The sequence below is a fragment of the Lynx rufus genome, unplaced genomic scaffold (genome assembly GCF_022079265.1).
Source record: "Lynx rufus isolate CCGP_SWC_20201006 ecotype Redwood Valley unplaced genomic scaffold, mLynRuf1.p SCAF_27, whole genome shotgun sequence".
NCBI classification, from domain to species: Eukaryota; Metazoa; Chordata; class Mammalia; order Carnivora; family Felidae; genus Lynx; species Lynx rufus.
The window spans coordinates 5,672,509-5,683,796 of NW_025814842.1; the positions used below are offsets into that span (position 1 = coordinate 5,672,509).

The window sequence follows — 11,288 nt, forward strand, 5'->3', positions numbered from 1 at the left end:
CGCCCCCCCACCGCCCCTCTTCCCCGCTTGCATACTCTACTTAAAATTTAAAAAAAGAGGGGCGCCTGGGTGGCGCAGTCGGTTAAGCGTCCGACTTCAGCCAGGTCACGATCTCGCGGTCCGTGAGTTCGAGCCCCGCGTCAGGCTCTGGGCTGATGGCTCAGAGCCTGGAGCCTATTTCCGATTCTGTGTCTCCCTCTCTCTCTGCCCCTCCCCCGTTCATGCTCTGTCTCTCTCTGTCCCAAAAATAAATAAAAACGTTGAAAAAAAAAATTAAAAAAAAAAATTTAAAAAAAGAAAAAAGAAAAAAACCACAGGTATGGAAAATAGATTAGTACTTTCCAAGGGCTAGTGGTGGAGTAGGGGAAGGAGGACTGGTCTGACTAAGGGGCAGTGTGTGGGAGATCTCTGTGGAAATGAAACAGTTTTGTATCTTGGTTGTGGTGGTGGCCACACAAATCTACACAAGTGACAAAATGGCACAGAACTACACACACACATTGAATCAATGTCAGTTTCCTGGTTTTCAAGTTGAACTATAACCACAAAAGCTGTAACCACTGGAGGAAACTGGGTGAGGGTACAGGGACCCCTCTCTGTACTATATTAGCAACTTCCTGCAAATCTATGATTGCTTCAGAATAAAAATTTAAAAACAATAAAGAAATAAAAATTACAGAAGAGAGCATGAGTGAAATAAAATGCAAAGCCTAGAGCTCGGAGAGGAAATAATCAATAAATTTAGCTACATAAAAATCGGAGACTTTTGTTTGATAGAGTAGACCATAACGGAGTCAAGAGGGAGATGAAATTCTGGGAGAAACATATTTGCAATGTCTGTGGCAGACATATGTGGCAGGCCAATCTCCCTGCCTTACAGAGTTCACATAAGTCAACAAGAAAAAATAACCCAATAGAAAAAATGGGCAAAGGATGTGAACGGGCGATTTACTGAAAAGTGAATACAAATGGCCAACAAATGTGGGAAAGATGCCCGGCCTCATTCTTAATGAAGGGCATGTAAAACAGACAATAGTGAAATTTGTTGTTCACTTATCAGATAACAAAAATGGAAAACCAGGATGCCCCAGGGCTGGTGAAGTAGACATTTTCCTATACTGTTGGTGGGAGTATGAATCAGTGTCCTCGTACCAGAAGACAGGGAATAATTATGAAAATTAAAAATACTCCCTGCAACCCCACTGCCATGAAGTTATCCTAAAAGCATACTCTCAAGTTTCTCAAGATACATGTGCCAAGAAATCAGTTTTTGTTTTTGCACCAAGAAATCAGTCATATTTATAAAATGGTGCCTGGAACACAGCAAGTGCTATGTAAGTGTTTATTAAATGAATCAGTAGGGCTCAGCTTGGGCCCAGGAAGGCTGTGGCTTCAGGGACACTGGCACACAAGACCCTCAGCACAGACACCAGGGTCATGGTGCCCACTATTGGTGCTTACCTGTGATGGTTCATTCTATGTCTCAACTTGCCGGGACAACTGGGTGCTCAGATATTTGGTCAAAAATTATTTTGGATGCGTCTGTGAAGGTGTTTTTGGATGATATTAGAATGTGACTCTGTAGGCTGAATAAAGCAGCTGGCCCTTCTTAATATGGGTGAGCCTCATCCAATCAGTTGAAGGCCCCAATCTAATCAGTTGAATAGAACAAAAAGCCTAGGTAAGAGGGAATTTGTTTTGTCTGACCTTCTTTTAGGTGGGAGACATTAGTCTTCTCCTGCCTTTGGACTTGGGACTGAAATGTACACAACTGGCTCTTCTGTATAAAGAGAGTCTCACATTTAAAACTTGGTTCCTCCTGTTTCCCAACTTCCAGGGACGATGGTGATGATGTGTTTGGTGCAGTGTCTTTTCCTACACACACAAGTCTCTATTCATCTCAAACATGTCCCCGCACAGGGTATGAACACCCAGCAATCCAGATACCCAACCCTTGGGACCCATAAAGTCTCTACCTCCCCTGCTGCACTGACTCATCCGCGGTGTAGACGCTGGCCTCGGCCTTAGGGGACACATCCTGATAGAGGTAGGCCCAGCTGGGTGTGTCTCATCTCTAGGGAACTCCAACCTCACAACGTGGGCTGGGCAGGTAAGAAAAGCAATGGTCTCACCTCTCTGGTCTCAAATTCCTGAGTCAGGAGCATTTTATGACTAGGGTCAATGTCACTAAAAGGCAAACAACAGGATGCAGGCCTGTGCAGGAAAGGCAGTTTGCAGATATTTCTTGCCCCTCTGTTCTCACCTATCAATCTTTATCTAATTGAACAAGATTCTCCGCCTGCAGTAAAGACAGCCACACACACAGATCTGGCGGTTTGCTCAGCTGGGGGACTTTGTAGCTTTTGCTCACACATGTATTTGTGGTGAAAGTTCTTACTTTAGAAGAGAAATAGAACAGAGAGCTTGGGCTCGTGAATTTGTATTTTTCCTCTTTTGCACTATGAGCCCATGAGATGCAAAGAAAGTTCTAGAACACAGCTCAGAAGGACCTCTGGATTCCATCTGCATTCACTGAGCTGTCATCTCTGGACACACACCATGTGAGCTCTCAGGTCTACTGTATCAGCACTGCCTTTTAAATGAAAAAAAAATATATATATATAAGGTGGGGCACCTGGGTGGCTCAGTTGGTTAAGTGTCCGACTCTAGGTTTTGGCTTAGGTCACGATCTTGTGGTTTACGAGCTCGAGCCCTGCATCAGATTCTGTGTTGGTAGTGCAGAGCCTGCTTGGGATTCTCTCTCTCCCTCTCTCTCTGCCCCGCCACTACTCTCTCAAAATAAATAAATAAACTTAAAAAAATACATTATGAAAACAAATATAAAGTGGATTGGATACTCCAAGTTCTAAACATTTTTTTCTGCTCCTCCCCTCAGTCTGCACCGTTTCTCCTTTTCTATCCAAATCGGCATATAAGCTCGTTTGCCCCAGATGTCTTGGGGACAGAGGAAGGGTAATGATTTCTGAGAAGATGTTCGCTAACAGTTCTGAAAATGGGGCAACCAGAAAGTTTCTCCATTGTGGTTGGTGCCCATGCCCTATCAGTCTTGTGAGAATGTTCTCGTGTGTCAAGAAAATTTACCAAGGCTGTTTACAATGATATAGATGCTCAGTTATAAATCAGACTGAATGGAAGAGCTTAGGGTGGCCCATCCCCGGTCCCCATCCCATTTACTCAGGACAACCTCCCCGTTTCTGCCTAGTGATGGTGGCTGGCATACGAGACAATCTGCCTCTTCCTCTGCTGCTTCACTTACCAAGTTTAGGGGGTAAGTACCCATCCTGTTATGGTCCATGATAATTTAGTTCATTTACACCATTCTCTTCCCTGCTTTCCTGCCTCTCCCAATGGGTGATGGTTATATTCTTTTTTATTCTTGTGTTGGTTCCCTGAACGGGCTCTTTGAACCTCAGGCGGGTGTGCCAATGACTGGGCTCCCTTTGAGGGTAGAGGGAAGGTCGGCCCCAGAGTCCTGTTGGAGAAAGGCAGTTCTGGGCACAGAGTCCCTCTCTCCTAATGGCCCCGTGGTCTGCCTTGGATTGAGTGATAGTTTTCTTGAGCTGTGAGGGGCAGGTGCTGGGAAGGGAGCTGGTGGAGGGCACGTAGAAGTAGGTGTTTCATAACCACCCCACTCTTGATTTCTCTCTTGCTCCCAGCCTCCATCAGGCCTGGAGTGCCCCCACACTGGATCCTGCGTCTGGGCTTCCCCCCCATTTCACCGTGCCACGTGGCCCCATTCATTTCCTTATCTTCCAGAAACCCGCTGACGTTTCTCATTCACCGATAGCCCTCCCTTGTGGGTACACTCCTATATTTCTCTCCTTTATTCAGCCTGTCTCGTCAACAGGAAAACCACATCAGCCTTTTTAACAGGTCTCGAGACACCAGATGGAGGCCTGAGCTCGGCGGCCAGAGCTGCCCTGGGCAGACAATCCACAGAGCCTGAGCATGATCGGCTGCCTGGGCTTTCTGGGTTCCCTTTATAGATGTTCCAGACAATTCCATCCATCCTCAACTTTGCCATGGTTTTAAAACAATTGCTCAACCCGGGGCAGTTTGTGGGGGTAAAATGGTGGAGATGAGCAGGCTGTTGGGTCAAATCAACCCACGCGTCTCCTGCGAAGATGGTCCCTGTGCCCAGGAACGGACATATTTCTGCCAGCCTGGTCATTCCGGGGCGACCAGTTCCTGGGGAGCCGAGTGAGGGTTTTGAATGATTCCAAAAATCTCTGTAAACGCTTTCTATCTGTGAGCCCCATGAGAACCCCACGCAGTTTATTATCCCGAAGCTGACCCACGGATGTGGAGGGTGTCTGGACTCACTCAAGGGCTCCAGACTGACCTCCGGTGTTGAGGTCTGCCCTTCGAGCATACGCCTCGGCATCCCCCTCTTGTCCTTGTCCAAACTTGGGGGGTGGTCACAGACAGCAGATCATATTTGGGGTATAATTGGTTTGTCCATTTCACCTACCTTTTTTTCCCTCCTTCAGGTGTCGTTATGGGTTGAATTGTGTCCCACGTGCCCCCACCCCCCCCACCCCATTCCTCTGTTCTAACCTCTAAGGATCTCAGGATGTGACTATTTGCAAATAGGTTGTTTGTAGATGACTGATTTAAAATGAGGTCATTAGGATGGGCCCTAATCCAATAGGACTTGTGTCCTTATGAAAAGGCGAAATTGGGACACAGAGGCACCCCCAGAAGGAAGACAATGGGAGGGGGAGGACACAGGAGAAAACTGCCCCTGTGAGCCAAGGAGAGAGGCCTCAGGAGAAGCTGGCCCTGCCGACCCCCTCGATCTGGGGCTTCTAGACTCCAGAACTCAAGGACGATAGACTTCGGCTGTGGGAGTCACCCAGCCTGTGGCTCTTGGTTACGGCAGCCCTAGGAAACGAGTGTGGATTCTAAGCAGGAAAATGGATTCTCTGCATTTGCTTGGTTTGAAAATTTTCAAGGGCCGTGCAGGAGGCTGCACTACAGTCTCTTTGTAAAAGCTGATTATCACAGAGGGTGCTCGGTGTTGCAGAGAGATATCTCTGCCTCCCAGATGGCCTCTGAGCCCCCATCGGGCTCCACGCCCCCAGCCACAGACCCACCGGATAAGCTCTGAGTCCAGAGAGCAAGAAGGTGCCAGGGGCCGCCTGATGGGGGCAGAGAGGTGCCAGGAGGAACCGGCCATTTGCGACTGGCTGTAGTCTGTGGGATCTGAAAGCCAGGATTTTAAAATGAGGCTGTTTACATATTTCCTGACGACTTCCTCCCAGCTTTCCTGAATCACCTGGTAAAGTCCTGTGAAAGGGCGAGCCTTCCTCTGTGGGCAGAAGGAAACCAGGTTTTCATCTGCACCTGCATTGTTCTGGGGAGCATTCACCCCCAGGAGTGCTCCCCAGGGGCCAGCAGGGGACGGCATCCCAGGGCGCAGTACAGAGCTGGGAAAGGTCCAGGCTGGACTCCCCCCTCCCCAGTGCCCCCCACCCCGCAGCTCTCTAGCTCCCATAGTAACTAGAAATGGGCCCAAGGGACTCCTTCCCCAAACACCCTCGGGTCCTTCACTCGGGTCTGGCGCACGGTGGGACCCGTGTCTGTGTGTGGACTGGGTGGGGGTGTGCAGGCCACTTTATCCATCCACATTTGAAGGCCGTTTTGCAAAACACACAGTTTGGGCCTCTCATGGGGCAAATACTACCACCCAGGAGTGTTCACTTGGTTGCAGGTGTTCAATCAGCGCTCACTGGCACGGCCCTGTAGGTGCCTCCTTGTGCACCCAAGTGCCAGTAGGCCGACGGCAAGGAGCAGTTCTCAGCTGCATTAGGACATTTCTTCTCTCTCCCTTTTCCTTTCTCTGGATGGGATTACAGCCGCTTCTGCCAGTGTCCCCAGATCTCGTGCCAGGTGCTGCAGACTTCGAGGCTAATTGGGGCAGAGCCTTATCGGGTTGCACGCTGCCCGGACGTGGTCTTGGACAAGGGCACGCGCTCGGAGATTAAATTCTCCACGGCGACACAGCCTGTCTTTCCTGGGAGCGTACGAGCTTCTGTCAACACTGGCGCCCTCTGATCGGATCACCAGGGCTCTGCTGCTGAGTCTGGGGGGACAAGGACAAGGAGGTGACACAGGGCAGACCTGACACACCCAACTCAGGTGCTGCCCTCCAAGGCCCGCCCACCTCTTGGGGAAAGACTGCAGGCTTGGGGTGAGAAAGTCTTGGGTTCGAATTCTTCTCGTCCTCCTGGCTTGGTGACCTTGGTTGGTGTGTCCTTTTACCTGCCGAGCCTCAGGGAGGTGAGGCACCGGGCTGTGGTACAGATGCGGTGTGCGGAGGCAAGGAAAACAAATGTTTTCTCATGTTGGAAAGAACACCGCATGAGACTGGTGAAGCAGCTGGGTGCCGGCTCTGTTCTATGTGCTTGGGAGACATTAGTGAACCAGACATCAGACATCCCTCACTCGTGAGTTTACATTCCAGCGGGAGAGAGACAGTAAACAAAAAGCAGAATACATCTGGAGTTTCTGTATCTGGCTAGAGGAGTGAAGGGTTATGGAAAAAGGAAAAGCCCAGCCAGGTAAGGGCTGAGACTGTAGCCAAGTCGTGTGGGCTGAGTACTAGGGAGGAGTTTCGATATGGAATAAGGCTGTTAGGGGAAGCCTCAGAGAGTGGGCAGCATTGGAGCAAAGACTTGAAGGACACCAGAGAAGTAGCCAAGTAGAGATCCAGGGGAAGAGCATCTGGGCAGAGAGATAGTCAGTGCAAAGGCCCTGTAGCAGGAGTGTGCCTGGTGTGTTTCCGGTGCATGGTGGCAGCTGAGGGAAACCACTGAAGAATTTGAGTTTTTACTCTGAATGAGAGGGGGAGGCACTGCAGGGTTTTGATAAAAGGAATGGCATTATCTGCCGTAGGGGGAGGCAAGGACATAGCCAGTTGACCAGTTAGCAGAAGGCCATAGTAATCTAGGCATGAGATGATGGTGGCCTGGACCAGGGTGGTTACAGTGGAGTAGTGAGAAGTGATGCTTTCCAGATGTATTTTCAAGAGTATTTCCAGACAGATTGGATGTGGGTATGAGGGAAGGGAAGAGTCAGACGTGACTCAAGACCTTGGCTGCCACCAACAAGTGTGGGCAAGACCTTGTGAGGAGAGGTTTGGGATGGAAAGTCAGGGTTAGGGCTTTGGGAAGGTTGAGTTTAGATGTCCACTGGACAATTCCCAGCAGGCTGCTGGACAGGAGTCTGGACTTTGGGAGGGAGATCCAGACTGGGGATGTACAACTGGGAGTTGTCTGTCTATGGATGAAATTTAGAGCCAGGAGACTGAACGAGGTTAAGGGAGTAAGGACATATGAAGAGGAAAAGGGGGCTGAGCTCTGGGGCCCTTCAAAGTCAAAGAAGTCAAAGAGAAGAGAAGGAACAAGCCCATGGTGCAGAGAAGCCACCGGTGAGAGTTGGGACTGTGAGTAAAACGGGGGTCACTGTTGACCTTGACAATGGTGATGGGCTGGTGTGTCCTCCCCAAACTCATACAGGGAAGCCTTAACACCCTGGGATCTTGGGACATGACTATTTGAATTTAAATTTTTTTTTTCAACGTTTATTTATTTTTGGGACAGAGAGAGACAGAGCATGAACGGGGGAGGGGCAGAGAGAGAGGGAGACACAGAATCGGAAACAGGCTCCAGGCTCTGAGCCATCAGCCCAGAGCCTGACGCGGGGCTCGAACTCACGGACCGCGAGATCGTGACCTGGCTGAAGTCGGACGCTTAACCGACTGCGCCACCCAGGCGCCCGGGACATGACTATTTGGGGGCCTTTAAAGGGGTGATTATGGTAGAATGAGAGGTGGGCCCTAATCCAGTAGCACTGGTGTCCTTGTAGGGAGATGTGATTAGGACACAGATATGCATGGAGGGAGGAGCACGTGAGGACACAGAGAGGAGACTGCTGTCTACACCCGAAGAAAGAAAGGCCTCAGAAGGAGCCAACTCTGCTACACCTTGCTCTCAGACTTCCAGCCTCAAGAATCGCGAGAAATAAATGTCTGTTGGCCAAGCCCCCCATCTGTGGTACTTTGTCACTGTGGCACCAGCAGACAAATCCCAAGCACCTCGGGGGAGAGGCTAGCAAATTCTAGCCAGGTGGGCTTAAGAGAGCAGGGAAGAGGGAACCCTTCCAAGGGTTTTACCGCCAATAAGAGCAAAGACAAGGACTGTAACTTTCAGAAGAAGTGGGATCAAGGACTTTTTTTCTTTAAAGACATTTCGTTTATGATTTTAGGTGGGAGGCATAACAGCTTGTTTTTATCCTGCTGGGAGTGGTCCAGTAGACGTCACAATGCGATGACGATGCAGGACAGTCGTTGCTGGAGTGACGGCAAGGCTGGTGGAAAGGGGAGGGGAGTCTGTGCCCAGAGGGCGGTGGGACACAGAGAGGCCTCCTGGCAGTTTGTGGGGACAGCTCCTTAGGCAAGTGGGATGAGAGAGGGGCCTGTCTAGCTCCCCCTTCCTTGTCTCTGCCTTTCCTTGTTTCTGTGCTGTTTCACGTCTGCAAGTTGTAGAAAGCTGATGATGATGCAGTTGATTCTTGTCCAGCGAAAAGCAAGCCAAGTGTGTCTACTGGAGGGCAGAGTATTGCTGCCGCCATTTTGCATCTGTTAGCAAATTCGTATCTGCCTTCCTTGTGTGATTCTTTCAATTCTCTTTTAAACCACAGGTCCTATCTCACTGATTCCCTTATTAACTGATGAGTTCAGTAAGATCTTTGACACACGTTTATTTTATATTTGTATGAGAGTCAGTATTTTACCTCAACGATCCTTTCTCACGACACCGATAAGACAGTAGGTATCTTTGCATATTCTCTTCTGATGGGTTTGATTTTTCCCATGATAACCAGAGCTCTAAAGTGGGTCCCTTTCTAAAACCCTCATCTGGGAAGTGATGGGTGACAGGAGGGGGATACGGGCCACCTGGAGGGACCCTGTAGGTGTGCCAGCCAGGCAATGGCCTAGCCTTTCCAAGGGTGACAGCTCCCTGGACCTGTGTGGATTGCAGGGAGCTTCATTCCACCCCTGGCTGCAGGCCTACTTGGCAACACTGTCATTTTTCACCTGGAACCCCCCCCCCACACACACAGGAGTTTGCTCCCCCTTCACTCCCACCAGCCCAGAAATGGCCAAGTTGATTTATTTGTGTGTCTGCAGTTCTGATGGGGGTGGGGGGCTCCTGTGACCCCAAGGGAACAACGCCTCCCATTCAAAGGTCTGGCCTAAGGAGAAATGGCAGGGGAGGGGGCTGCTCCAGGACAGAGGAGCACTGAGCTCAGCTCCCAGCCCACTTCCCCTCCAGGACTCCCTCTGGGACCCACATCTGACTCAAGTCTGGGAGGGGAGTGATATGCTGAGCAGAGGGCCTGCTTGGCAAGGGCAGGGTTCTGACACCACCCCCCGGCCTCCTCCCGAAGCCTGGGGCCCCTCGCTCCCCTCTCAGTGGGCACCCCGCTCTGCCAACTATCCAGATGTGCAAGGTCATACATTTTGGTCTTGAGGTTCTGGGTTCTGGGTGCAAGTCCAAGCTCCTTCCTCCCCAGACGGACGGCCTTGGTGGAGTGTCTTCATCTCTAAGCTTCCACTTTCTCCTCTGAAATCCAGGAATGGAAGGAACCCGCCTGTCTGGCTGCCGTGCAGATCAGGGCTCTGAAAGGGCCAAGCTCCCTCCTGCACTGCCCCTGCCCCTCAGCCTGTTATGCGCCCCTTCTCCAGGGAACGGCCCAGAGGCTCTGGTCTTGCTGTGTTCCCTGCCAGGGGAGAGGCAGCTAACTGCTCGCTGTGATGCCACACCAGCACAGGACCAGGAACTGGACTTTCTCCTGGGAGCCTGGGGCCAAACTCTGTCCCCCACCTCGACTTCCTCTGGGGATCTTGGTGTGACCCTTTTGCCACGTATAAAGATGCCTCAGTGTTCTAGAATCTGTATATATATGTACATATATATATATATATATACATATACGTATATACGTATGTATATATTTGTGAGATATACATATACATATATAACAGATATATGCGTATGTATGTATACATATATGTATGTATATACACACACACATATATTTGTGGCCTACTTTTCCAGTTTCCAAAACTCTATTCAATCTTGCAGGTTTAGACCAAATGCTGCCTCCCACAGGCAGTCTTACTGGGTTGCTCACAGATTGAATTGATTACTCTCTCCTCTGCAGCTCAAATCCTGTTCCCCTCCTGACTGCATTTAGACGTTTAGATTGTTTCCCCTATTAGGCTTATTTATTCATTCAATCATGTTTCATTCATTCGTTCATTCATTCATTCGGCTGAGGTTTACCGAGCACCGTCCATGCACAATGCGTAGGCCCTGGCCTCGGCCTGGTGTCCAGGTGTAAACGCATCAAGTCTCTGCCTTCAGGTGCCTGTATCCTCGGCAGGTTTCTGTTCCCGGCACTGAGGGCCTGCCTGCCAGGTAACAGGTGTTCGGTAAACAAAGGGACACCGTGAGCCCATTTGCCCAAACTTCCTGCACTTAGCACACCCTGTTTGTTTCGATTTTAACTGCGCCTTTGCTAACGCACACTTTAATTAACATTCTTGGGCCCACTGCACATTCTTCCTCCCTCTGTGGGAGAGCTACGGCTTCGTGACGGGATTCAAGTTATCACGTTCTTGGGAGACTCCCGCTGCTCCGGCCTGGGTCCCACACTGGCCTCAGGCCCTGGGCAAGCCCCCGCCCCTCCCTTCCCAGCCCTGCCGTCCTTCTCTGTGACCTCTGAGGAGATGAGGGCAGTGGGCTTGCTGGAGCCTGTCCAAGGGGTGTGGCTGCCAATGCCACCGCCAAAGTCCTGCCCCTCTCCCTGGTTTCGGGCTCCCATCTCTGGAGCCAGCTGTGCCCTGCAGAAGCAGCATGTGCCCGACAGGGTTAAACCAGGCAGCAGCATCCTGTGCTCTGCCCTGTGGGTGACGTTGTGTCCCCCAGGGGCCCAGACGCCCCACAGCAATCCCACCCTCAGAGGAAGAGTGGCGGGGGCTGTAGACATAGGTGCCCATGGTGGTGAGCATGTCACACCTTCCTGTCCCCGCTTCTCAGGATCAAGCCAGGTGCAGGTCGGGCACCGGGTTCTGGCCCCTGGGGTCCATCACTTCACCCTCCCCGACCAGGCCTGCAGCTCCTCCTGGGGAATCCTCTCCCACCTTGCCCTACCGCACCATCTGGGTAGAAAGGCAGATCCAGGCAGTAGTTAAGGGG

The 11,288-nt window shown here is 50.8% G+C and overlaps 1 long non-coding RNA gene across 1 annotated transcript; it reads left to right on the forward strand.

Annotated features, from left to right (window-relative positions):
• The first annotated feature begins 6,979 nt into the window (after positions 1-6,979).
• On the forward strand, positions 6,980-8,072 carry LOC124519319 (uncharacterized). Its single transcript, XR_006964083.1, has 2 exons — positions 6,980-7,453; positions 7,891-8,072. It is a non-coding gene; the product is annotated as an uncharacterized LOC124519319 (long non-coding RNA).
• Positions 8,073-11,288: the final 3,216 nt, after the last annotated feature.